Source organism: Sorex araneus, chromosome 3, assembly GCF_027595985.1.
Source record: "Sorex araneus isolate mSorAra2 chromosome 3, mSorAra2.pri, whole genome shotgun sequence".
Classification (NCBI taxonomy): Eukaryota; Metazoa; Chordata; class Mammalia; order Eulipotyphla; family Soricidae; genus Sorex; species Sorex araneus.
The window spans coordinates 81,257,755-81,269,365 of record NC_073304.1 but is presented as its reverse complement, the minus strand read 5'-3'; the positions used below and the strand labels follow the sequence as shown (position 1 = coordinate 81,269,365).

The 11,611-nt window shown below is 40.3% G+C and overlaps 1 non-coding gene across 1 annotated transcript; it reads left to right on the top strand.

Moving 5' to 3' along the window:
- The first annotated feature begins 3,598 nt into the window (after nucleotides 1-3,598).
- Nucleotides 3,599-3,705, top strand: LOC129403833 (U6 spliceosomal RNA). Its single transcript, XR_008629493.1, has one exon. It is a non-coding gene; the product is annotated as a U6 spliceosomal RNA (small nuclear RNA).
- The last annotated feature ends 7,906 nt before the right edge of the window (nucleotides 3,706-11,611 follow it).

The window sequence follows — 11,611 nt, the reverse complement described above, 5'->3', positions numbered from 1 at the left end:
CTTCCAAATACCCTGCCTCCAAATCCCTATACAACGTAGAGGAGGCCACTAAAAATATTAGCTTTAGATACCTACCACCGTGCTGACTCACCCATCAGCCCAGCACTAACAATTCCTGACCAAAAAAAATTATGAGGAGGTGCCCGAGAAGAAGCCAAAATTCATGGAAACATCAACCACCACAGCTGAAACCTCGGGTGCACTTGAGAGGTGGATCATTCAGTACTCCCCCACTCCTCACCCTGCCAAAACCCCAGCAGCAACACCCATACCCTAGTATCCACTCCAAGGGCTCAACTCCACCGTTTCAGGAAACATGCTCTGCAGATATGTCAAACTATTAATAATTTCAAGTACCCCTTCTTCAGGCTGACAATTCCGGTGTCTTTTTGGAGTCATGGCAGGCAGACTCCTCCCACACCCCAGTACTCCTAGAAGTCCCAACAGCCACGCTCACCTCCCATAGCCACCAGCATGATGGCTCACCCACTGGCCCTGCACTAACTTAATCTCTGATGAGATGCACAAAAAATGGCTAAAATTCATGGAAATGCCTATCCCCGACACAGAAAATTCTGGGGTGCCCTCAGGAGACAGGTGGACTGAGAACACCCCCTGCTGAAGCAATAGCAGCTTCTCGGACACTCCACTGATGCAACCACTCTGGGGTTCAACTCTACAACTTCATGAATATTCTCTTCGGAGACACCAAACTGTGAATAATTTCAGGTATCAGTAACCAGGCTTAGATTCTGATGTCTTCTTGGAGCTGGCACGGGCAGCTTCTCTCAGCCACAATATAATTCTGGAAACCCTAGGAGCCATGCCCAATTGTCACATCCTCTGCCATATTAACTCACTCACTGGCTCTGTGCTATTGATTTGTGACTAAATCTCTGAGTAGATGCATACCAAGCAGCTAAACTTCGTGGAAAACTTCGTTTTCATGCCTGAAAACTCTGGAGTGAGCTCTGAGAGGTAAGTGGGCCAATTTTCCATGCTGCCAAAACCCAGAAGCTACGTACTCACTCCACAACTGCAACCCTGCCAAAGGCTCAACCCCACCACTTCAAAAACATTCTATACCAAAACAACACACTGTAAGTGATATCAGGTACCATGGTGCCCAGGCTGAGAACTTTGGTATTTTCTCAGAGTCAGGATGGGCAATCGTTCCTCACCCCGCTGTACTTCCTGAAGCCACAGCAGTCACATCTACCTCCCATAGCTGCTGCCAGGTTCTGTCATCCATTGGCCCCTCTGCATGGATTCCCAACTAAATCTCCAAGGAGATGCATGCCAAACACCTCAAATTCATGGAAACACGAACATGGGTCACCACTGTTGAAACCTGTGCGGCTCTCTCAGGAGGCTGGCGGGCTGTGTAATCACCCAGCTGAAGTCATGGCAGTCATACCTACACTCTACCAGTGCAGCTACAGTAAAGGTTCAATTCTACCACTTTACTAATATTCTTCCCTCACACTTCAGCAATCCTGGAAGCCCAGCCAGCCACACTCATCCCCCACAGTCACTGCCATGTTGACTCATCCCTGCTCTAGCAATTTAGGAATAAATCTCCAAGAAGATACATGACGATCAACTAAAATTCATGGTCCCTATGGAGCAGGACACTGGTCCTTGTGGCTGAACACCCTGGAGTAACCTGGGAAAGCTAGCAGGTCAAGTACCACCCTGCCAAAGTTTCTGAAACCTCATGAATACCTCACCTCTGCAGCCATGATAAGGGCTCAACTTCACTGCATTATGAACCTTCTCTACATAGAAGTCAATCACTGCAAATACTTACAGGTAGTCTGATGCTCAGGTTGAGAACTCTGGTATCTCAAAGTCGGGTGGCAGCTTCCTCTACCCTGCCCAACATACTTCCAAGAAGCCCCTGTAGCCATACCCGCCTCCCACTTATGCCATCATGTAGATTCATGTAGATTCACTGGACTTGCTTCACTAATACCCTACTAAATCTCCAAGGAGATGCATGCCAAGCAGATAAAATTCATGAAAATACCAATCCCTGTGGCTGAAAACTCTGGGGAGCCACCAGAAGGTGGGCACCCTGCAAAGCCCTGGCAGCTGTATCCACACCCCACCTGATGCAGTAATGCTAAGAGCTCAACTCCATCACTTGTGGATATTCTCTCTAGACACTAAACTGCAAATAATTTTAGGTACCCCAAAGCCCAGAGTGAGAACTCTGGTACTCAGTGTGGACAGCTTCCCGATAATCCTCAATAGTTTCAGGAGCCCCAGCTGCCACGTCCTGTGACTGCCACCATATTGACCCACCCACTGACCTGGTTCTCCTGATATCTAACTAAATTTCTGAGGAGATGCATGCCAAGCAGCAAAGATTCATAAAAAGCTGGTCCTTGCAGCTGAAACATCTGGGGCACCCTTGGGAGGTGGACAGGCCTAGTACCTACCTGCAGAATTCAAGGCAGTTGCATCCACACCTTACTTCTACTGCCACAACGAGTACTCACATCCAAGTACATTATCTGCCAAGACGTCAAACTGATAATAATTCCAAGTACCTTAGTACACAGGCTGACAACTCTGGAGTCCTCTTGGAGTCAGGGTGGTCACCTTCCCCAATCCCCATACTTATGGAAGTCCATGCCCACCTCCCAGAGTTGCCACCATATTGACTCACCCACTGGCCCTGCTCTAAGGATTCCCTACTCAATCTCCAAGGAGATGGATGCCAAAAAGCTAAAATTCATGAAAATACCAGTCCCTGTGGCTGAAAACTTTAGAGCATTCTCAGTAGGCAGGCAGGCTAAAATTTGCCTCTCTGAAGCCCAGGCATTCACATCTATACCGCACTCATGTAGTCCTGCCAACATCTCAACTCCACTGCTTCACAAATACTCTCTTTAGAGATTCTAAACTGTAAATAATTTCAGGAAAATCCTGGTTCTTGCAGCTGAAAACTCAGGGGCACTCTCAGAAGGTGCTCTAAGAATCTGATCTATTAAAATCCCAGCAGTCACACAACTACTTCTGCAACCAAGCCAAATGCTAAACTCCCACCACTAAGGGAACAATCTCTGCAGAGAGACCAAACTGCAAATAATTTCAGGTACCTGGTGCCCAGGCTGAAAACAGTCGTGTCTTCTAGAAATTGGAGTGGGCAGCCTCCCCTGAGATCCCATACTTCCAAAAGCACCAGAATCCATGCCCACCATCCATAGATGCAGCCTTGTAAACTCTGACCCTGACCATAGATCTTAAATTCTCTGGAGCAGGGGCTGCATACATGGCCATGCCACACCTCCTAATTCCTCAATACTGAAATTTCAGCTGAAGTACACCAAATTAGATGAGAAAGTAACATAGAAGACAACTAAACTCAATAAAGAAAAACAGTTACCAGAAGGCTCAATTAGCAACAAAGTGCTTAATAAATTCTTAGACGAGGACCTAACAACTCCAGTGACCAGATGAAACAATTTTCACATAAAAATTGATTTCTAATATTTACTTATTTTAATATAGCAATTTTGCTATCTAATTGATTTCAACTCTAGAGTTGCACCAACAGTTGTTGCTTTTGTCTACATTAAAATAAATTTAAGTGCTTGCTTCGGCAGTACATATACTAAAATTGGAATGACACAGAGAAGATTAGCTTGTCCCCTGTGCAAGGATGACACGCAAATTTGTGAAGTGTTCCACATTAAAAAAAAAAAAAGAAAGAAAGAAAATAAATTTTTTAAAAATTTAAGGAAAAGGACTTAGGCTTGCTTCCAATTTTAAAAAAATAGGCTTTAAATACCACTGCTGGGAATATATCCCAGAAAAGCCAAAAAGTATAGTCGAAGTGACATATGCACGTATATGTTCACCGCAGCACTGTTTACAATAGCCAGAATCTGGAAAAAACCCGAGTGCCCTAGAACAGATGACTGGTTGAAGAAACTCTGGTACATCTATACAATGGAATACTATGCAGCTGTTAGAAAAAATGAGGTCATGACGTTTGCATATAAGTGGATCAACATGGAAAGTATCATGCTAAGTGAAATGAGTCAGAAAGAGAGAGACAGACATAGAAAGATTGCACTCATCTGTGGAATATAGAATAATAGACTATAAGACTAACGCCCAAGAATAGTAGAAATAAGTACCAGGAGAATGTTTCCATGGCTTGGAGGCTGGTCTCTCATTCTGGGTAACTCAGGGAAGGGACCACCAAGTAAAATGTGGTTGGAGGTCATGTGGGGGAAGGGTGAGGCGGGTGGAATACAGACTAGAGACTGAACACAATGGCCACTCAACACCTCTATTGCAAACCACAACACCTAATCAGAGAGAGAAAACAAAAGGGAATTCCCTGCCATAGTGGCAGGGTGGGGTGTGGGGAGACGGGTCTGGGGAGGGGGGGGAGGGATGTTGGGTTTACGGGTGGTGGAGAATGGGCACTGGTGAAGGGATGGGTTATTGAACTTTGTATGGGGGAAGCATGTGCACAAAGATGTATGGATCTGTAACTGTACCCTCACGATGACTCTCTAATTAAAAATAAACTAATAAAAAAAATCTAAAAAAAAATAGGCTTTAGAGGACATAATGTGCATATTTATATGGCAGTTTTCATGAAGTTATGCATTTTTGCAAGGCATATCTTCATAAGACCCATTTTTTTAAGTACCAATGCCACTAAAGTGAGAACTCACCCTTTGCTATGAGCTCCCAAACTTTACCCAAATTCATGTTAAAGTTTTAATGCATAGAACTTAAATATGATCATATTGGAGAAAAGGGCCTTTAACAATGAATATAAATTAATGCAAAACCATTAAAGTTGGCATTAATTTCAATCTTACCGGTATCCTTCTAAGAAGAAGAAATTTCCACACACAAAGAGATACTAGGAACATTCATGTAAAAAAGACCATGATAACACAGTAAGTTATCATTTACACACCACCCAGAGACACCTCAGAAATAATAAAACTTTCAGACACCTAGATCTTGTGTATTTAACTGCCAAAGTTGTGAAAACACATGTATCTGTCTTCACTACTTTGCTAATGACAAACTGAGTAAACAAATATATCTTTTTATATATTTTTAATTATTGCTTAAATACCAAGTTTTCTTTCTTGTATGTAATACATTTTATAGACTTTTATGTCTTGTTTGTAAAAGATTTTATGCACATACAGGCACAAATATATGTATGAATATGCAATATTTATTCTGGATCTTCTCTTTATATATTAATGTATAATGCAGATCATCTTATGTAAAATGTGTTATTTTATGGCTTTATTATATACTGCAATTACTTAACCATGTCTTTATTAGTAGATAGACTGATTCTAACATTGTTAACTAAAACAAGTACAGTAAATATTTCTTGTCGAAAAAATTATTTTTATAAACAGTATATCTATAAGTGATAATACTGCAGAATAAAAATTTATGAGCACTTCAAACTTACAAATTTTATAAAAATTTCCACCAATGAAATTGTTTCAACATAGACTTATAAATAATAGTGTATGAAAGTCATTTTTTCCCTGTGCTCATATTAGCACTGGGATATCTAAAACTTCACATATATCTCCAATTATATGTCTCCTATTATAGATTTAAAATTATTTTTCTATTATTATGAATGAGATATTTTTAAAATATTCTTTAAAGAGCTATGCATATTATCATATGTATGTATATTTTTATGTTCCTTTCCTATTCTGTTGAGTTATTGCCAAGTTTATCATTAGATGAATTTCTTGCATATTAAGGATATTATATTTATATATAATTTGCTTAATTAATTATTTTTGTCAACATAAAAGAACATATTGTTTAAATGTGTTCTTGATCTTTCTAACATATGGTTAATGCAAATTTATTGATTTATTTAGGCTTCTAAAATATGTGTCACATTTAGAAAGAACTCTCTAGGATTTCTGAAAACTTCTTTTGGTCTAATAAATTAATTATAATTATATATATAAGTCATTTGCATCAGAATCCTCTGGGAGCTGTATTATGGATTCACCACCAGGATCTCACCATTCTACAAGGAAGTGATGAAGTCTTTGATCTGCCAGATATGTATTCTGTCTACTACAAAAAAGTAAGAAACAATTTTCACGGGGTGGGGAGATTTGGGGGCCCCACTTTGGAATGCTCTGGAATTATTCCTGGTTTGGCACTCAGGAATTACTCCTGGTGGTGCTCAGAGGGCCATATGGGATTCTGGGTATAGAATCCAGGTCTACCAGGTAGTTTTGTGGAGCAATGGCAAGAGTCTTATGAAAATCCCTGAGGGGGGAATAGGGTGGGGGTGGGGGAAGGTGGGGGGAGTTGAGGGGTTGGGGGAAAGGAGTGACATAGTAAGGATCACCACAGAAAATTTCCTAAATATAAAGCTGCGGGCCGGGGCCGGAGCTTGGGCTTCGGCCGAGATTCCACCCGGGTGGCCATGCCTCTGCACAGCCGCGGGAATGCCGAATGAGCAGGAACCAGAGGCAGCTATAAGACTTGGGGTTCCGGCGAGTGCTTGCAACCATGTATGCGGACTGTGAACTAAGCTTTTGCCCCCACGCCGGCTAATGGAGGAAATATCCTTCTCCCTTGGTCTCTCCTCCCTCCCGGGGGAGAAGGCGTGGTGTCTGACACTTTATGGGTCCTTTGAGCAGGTATGAACTTTGTGGCGCGGAAAAAACAAATGTGTGCTTTGAACTTGAAACTGGGACACCTGGGCAGGCTCGGGCCGGGGCCGGAGCTCGCGTGAATGCCGAACGAGCAGGAACCAGAGGCAGCTATAAGACTTGGGGTTCCAGAGAGTGCTTGCAACCATGTATCCAGACTGTGTACTAAGCTTTTGCTCCATGCTGCTCCAGGAAGGGAAATGATTCAATTTCCAACTTTAATCTCCCTGGATTTAATTACTAAAATACAGAAATTGTCTTTTTCTCTTCATTCTCATCAGTGGAAAACTCAATATCAAATATTTCCTTGGGGGATAAATTCCAACAAAAATAGTGAGTCTGTGTTGAAACTCCAACAACAATAGTGAGTTTTGTGTTGAAATATGGAATGTAATCTAGGTAAAGAGAAGAGTGAAATTTATCAGTTACCCAGGCGGGGGTGGGGGGTGGGGGGGAGGCATACTGGGGTTTTTGGTGGTGAAATATGGGCACTGGTGAAGGGACGGGTGTTTGAACATTGTATAACTGAGACATAAGCCTGAGAACTTTCTAACTTTTCACATGGTGATTCAATAAAATAAATTTAAAAAATTCATTCATTATACTAAAAAAATATATATAAAGCTGCAATATGAATGGCTGTGTTATTTTATCAATCTCTAGCATGTTGGTAAGAGAATTTTGTGGTATTTTTTATTTTTTTGTCTTTCTTCAAGATTGGCTGTGATCAATTAATTGTTCTGTCTCAATGGAAAACCAGCAGGACTGTTCTGTTGTACAAGAAGGGAGACATTAACAACATCGGCAACTATCGCTGCCGATCTGCCTGTTATCTGTCATCTGCAAGTTATTCACTCAAGTCATCCTGAATAGGATTGGCAGAACACTAGATGAAGGACAACCATACAAAAAAGCCCGGTTGCACAATTGACATATCCACAGGGTGACCAAGCTCATTGAGGTTTCGCAAGAGTTCAAGATACTACTCTGTCTAACATTCATCGATTTAAAGAAGGCCTTTGATTCTGTTGAGAATGAAGTGGTCATCGAAGCCCTAGCTAAACAGGGTGTTCAAATTCAATACACCAGGATCCTCCGTGAGCTGTATTACAGAATTCACCACCACGATCTCACCGTTCTACAAAGAAGTGATCATAAACATAAAGAGAGGGGTTTGGCAGAGCAACACCATTTCACCGAAACTCTTCAGTGCTACCCTCGAGAACATCATGCAAGGACTGAAATGGGAAGGAATGGGAGTGAAGATAGACAGTTGGCAACTACACCACCTCTGCTTTGCTGATGACTTCGTTCTAATAACACCAAATATCAGCCAAACAGCACAAATGCTGGCTGACTTTGATCATGAGTGTGGAAAGGTTGGACTGCAGCTGAACCTCACGAAGATAATGTTCATGAGAAACAAACTAGTTCCTGATGTTCTATTTTCCCTCAATGGAATGAACATCTCCAAATGCAGCAGTTATGTGTACGTAGGTCAAGGACTCAACATGACAAGCAACCTGGCACCTGAGCTGCACAGGAGTAAGACAGCAGTGTGGAATGCCTTCAAGAGCATTGAAGAAGTTGTTAAGAGGACGAAGAACCTCCAGCTCTGGGCACATCTTTTCGACTCCACCATTCTTCTACACTAACATACGCCTCAGAGACCTGAGCCTTATGAAAACAGGATGAGAACGCTATTTGGGTCTCCCAAAGAGGAATGCTTGGAGTATCACCCAAGTAAGAGAAGGAATCCGGAGTTCCGATCTCCATCGACGATCAAGAATCAGGGACTCTGTCTCGTTTGCCAAGACATCAAAAATCAGATGGGCCAGACACATAATGTGATTTAGAGACGATCACTGGACTAGAGTTATTACCGACTGGATTCCACGAGCCATCAAAAGACCACGTGGCCACCCACCTATGAGATGGTCAGACTTCTTCATCAAAACCCTGAACGAATGGTTTGAGGCTCTTCGTGTTCCTGGAGTGAGCAGATGCCACTTGGCTACACTAGTATGTGACAGGGACAAATGGAGATGTTACTGACACCTGCTTGAGCAAATCAAAGATCAACTTTATGACAAGTGATACAAGTTATTCTTCAAGATTATTGAGCAAAATTGAAAAATATATGGAAGTGCTTGTTCCTGACATTTTATAGTAGAAATATTTGACTGTGATGGTGCCTAAGCCAAACATAAAAATGGGTAACAACAAAAGTCTAATTTTAAAATGAATAAGGATACATGAATTAATAAAATGAATGCAATTGGTTATTAAGCAAAGAAAACTTCAAATACCAAGACACATAGCATCAACTAAATATTGAGCTATTTTAGTTTACCTTTGAAAGCCCTTAGGATGGTGAAGAGTTCTGTCTTAGCAGCATTTCTAAAACTGTTGTTTGGAGGGTCGAAGAGCTTGACCCACGAGACAACAAAAATATTAAGAATACAGGTTAGGATGGCTAAATTATAGGTAGAGTCACAAATAAGCAAAACATAATTGATATATAAAATATCAGTTTGTTTCCTTTATTTATTTATTATAATTATTAGGTTCCTGGCTCACACTGGCTGGACTCAGGGCTTATTCCTCACTCTGTGATCAGGGATCACTTTTGACAGGACTCCAGGGACCCTACAGTGTTGCAGGAATCAAACTCAGGTTAGTGATGTGCAAAGTAGGTGTCCTATCTACAGTACTATCTCTCTTGCCCTCGGTAATTTATTTCTTAATCACATGATAATTTAAGACAAGTAACTCTTAAACTATGATGGTTCAGGGCTCAAGGAATCTTTCATTTTGTGACTTCCTAAAATTCTAATCATTGTTGGTCACATGAATGCAGTGCACAGAAAGGGGCAGGAAAGCATGAAGAAAATGCACTCACTTTTTAAAAAGAGCATTAACCTTTTCTCTGTTTTCACCCACTGAAACCCAATCAAATGACAATTCAAATGCACAAAAAGCATAGGTATTATGCTACAGTTGGATGACTGAAACATGAGCCAGATACTTCAATCCAAATTCTCTTCAAAGAATTTCACCAAAAACTTTTGAGAAGGATTGAGATTCCTTACTATTCTCTATTCTCAGTAATTTTTATGAGAGAGAGAGACAGAGATAAAGAGAGAGATCAAAAAGAAAAAAAAGAAAAAGAAAGAAAGACCAGGGCTGGAGCAATAGTACAATACAGGTAGGGCGTTTGCCTTGAAAGAGGCTGACCCGGGTTCGATCCCAGCATACCATATGGTCCTCTGAGCACTGCTAGGGGTGATTCCTGAGTGCAGAGCCAGGAGTAACCCCTGTGCATTGCCAGGTATGATCCTAATAGAAAAAAAAAGAGAGAAAGTATGTGTTCATAAATTTTGGCAAACAAATCTGTAAAATCAAAGAGAACATTCAAAATACTATCTGAAACATGGTCAATCAATATGCAAAGAAAAACTAAATATTTATATTCCGTGACAAGCTTCACTCACAAACAATAAGTAGATTATCCATACTGAGCAATACAGGTAAGATGATCAACACCAACACATACAAAAGAAACACTAACCAGCTCAGAAATGACTTAAATTCTAACAATTACCTTAATCTTTACCAGATATACCAGGCCAAGAGATAACCTAGTCCCTATGTCTCTCATCAGCTATGTCAGGCTACTTTCTCTTGCAATTTGTAGTAACTGAGCCTTATTCTTCCCTAACACTTTTAGTATTCTTTTTATTTTCTATTCTTGGCATTTAATAAACAAAGAAATTGAAGAAAGAAGATAAAGAGTAATAGAGATATTTGTTTTTCTATTGCAATATTAAAATAAATAGATAAGTAAAAAGACTTCACGTAGCACAAAACTTATTGACTATAGAGACACAAGGCTCTATCCATAAATTATATGTTTAGCCTACACTAGAGTTCTGGTTGCATACAAAATATTGCTTAACTAATTGGACATGTACTATCAAATCAGTCAAACAAGCAGTCCAATCCATCAAAAAAAAAAACAGCTTGGCTTGCATTGTTTTGATTATTCAAAATCACATGTGAGTAGCGTTTTAAACATATTTAAGTCTTTCTGTATAAAAATGGAAATGTAGAGAGCTGAAGAGTGGTTTCTTCCTTTTCAGCAAGAAAGGTAGCTGAACAAACTGCATAAATAACTTTTATAAAATGTATCAGAACAATGAGACTTCAGAACAAATAACATCAAATTAAAAGAGAGATGGGTGCTTGCAGGAAGAATCTGCGGCAGATTGTTATTTGAGCAGAACATTCCAACATTCCATGCTGAACAGCATATAAGCCTATAAGAAGATAAGGTCAGAAAAATTGCTAAAAGGTTAGTGGCGGATAATATAAAGGTGAAACCCCAAGGGGATCTAGACCTAGGAATTTTACATGAACTAGCAAGTTTTAACTCTAGAAAGTTCATAAGAAAAACCAAAAAGAAATCCCAATAAATTTTGTCTCACAGTATTGACTTGGGGAAAAATATAAAGAAGTCACCGTGAAACTCTTCACAAAAGGACTTTCTAATATGGTAAGGGAGTAAAGACTGTAAGTTAAAGATACTAGTGAAAACCCACTGCAACTGAAGTAGGGCAAGGAATAGGAAAAAGAACTATTCTTGAGGACTGTGTGTTTGATAGCATGTGAGGTTTACCCCTAGCTCTTACCTCTTGGCTGCCATGAAGATTGCTCAAAGCATCCTAAATTGTCTCCCTTCCCCACCCTCTACCACCATATGTGGAGGAAAAATAACAGTAAAATATAGTTAAGAGAATAGCTGGAGTTAAACAGTTCTTAGGAAATAGCACAAAAGGAAGACTCAGAGCCAAAGGAAAAACAAGACAAAGGCTCACAAAGAAATTGATATGCATAAAGTAATCACAACAATAACAAAC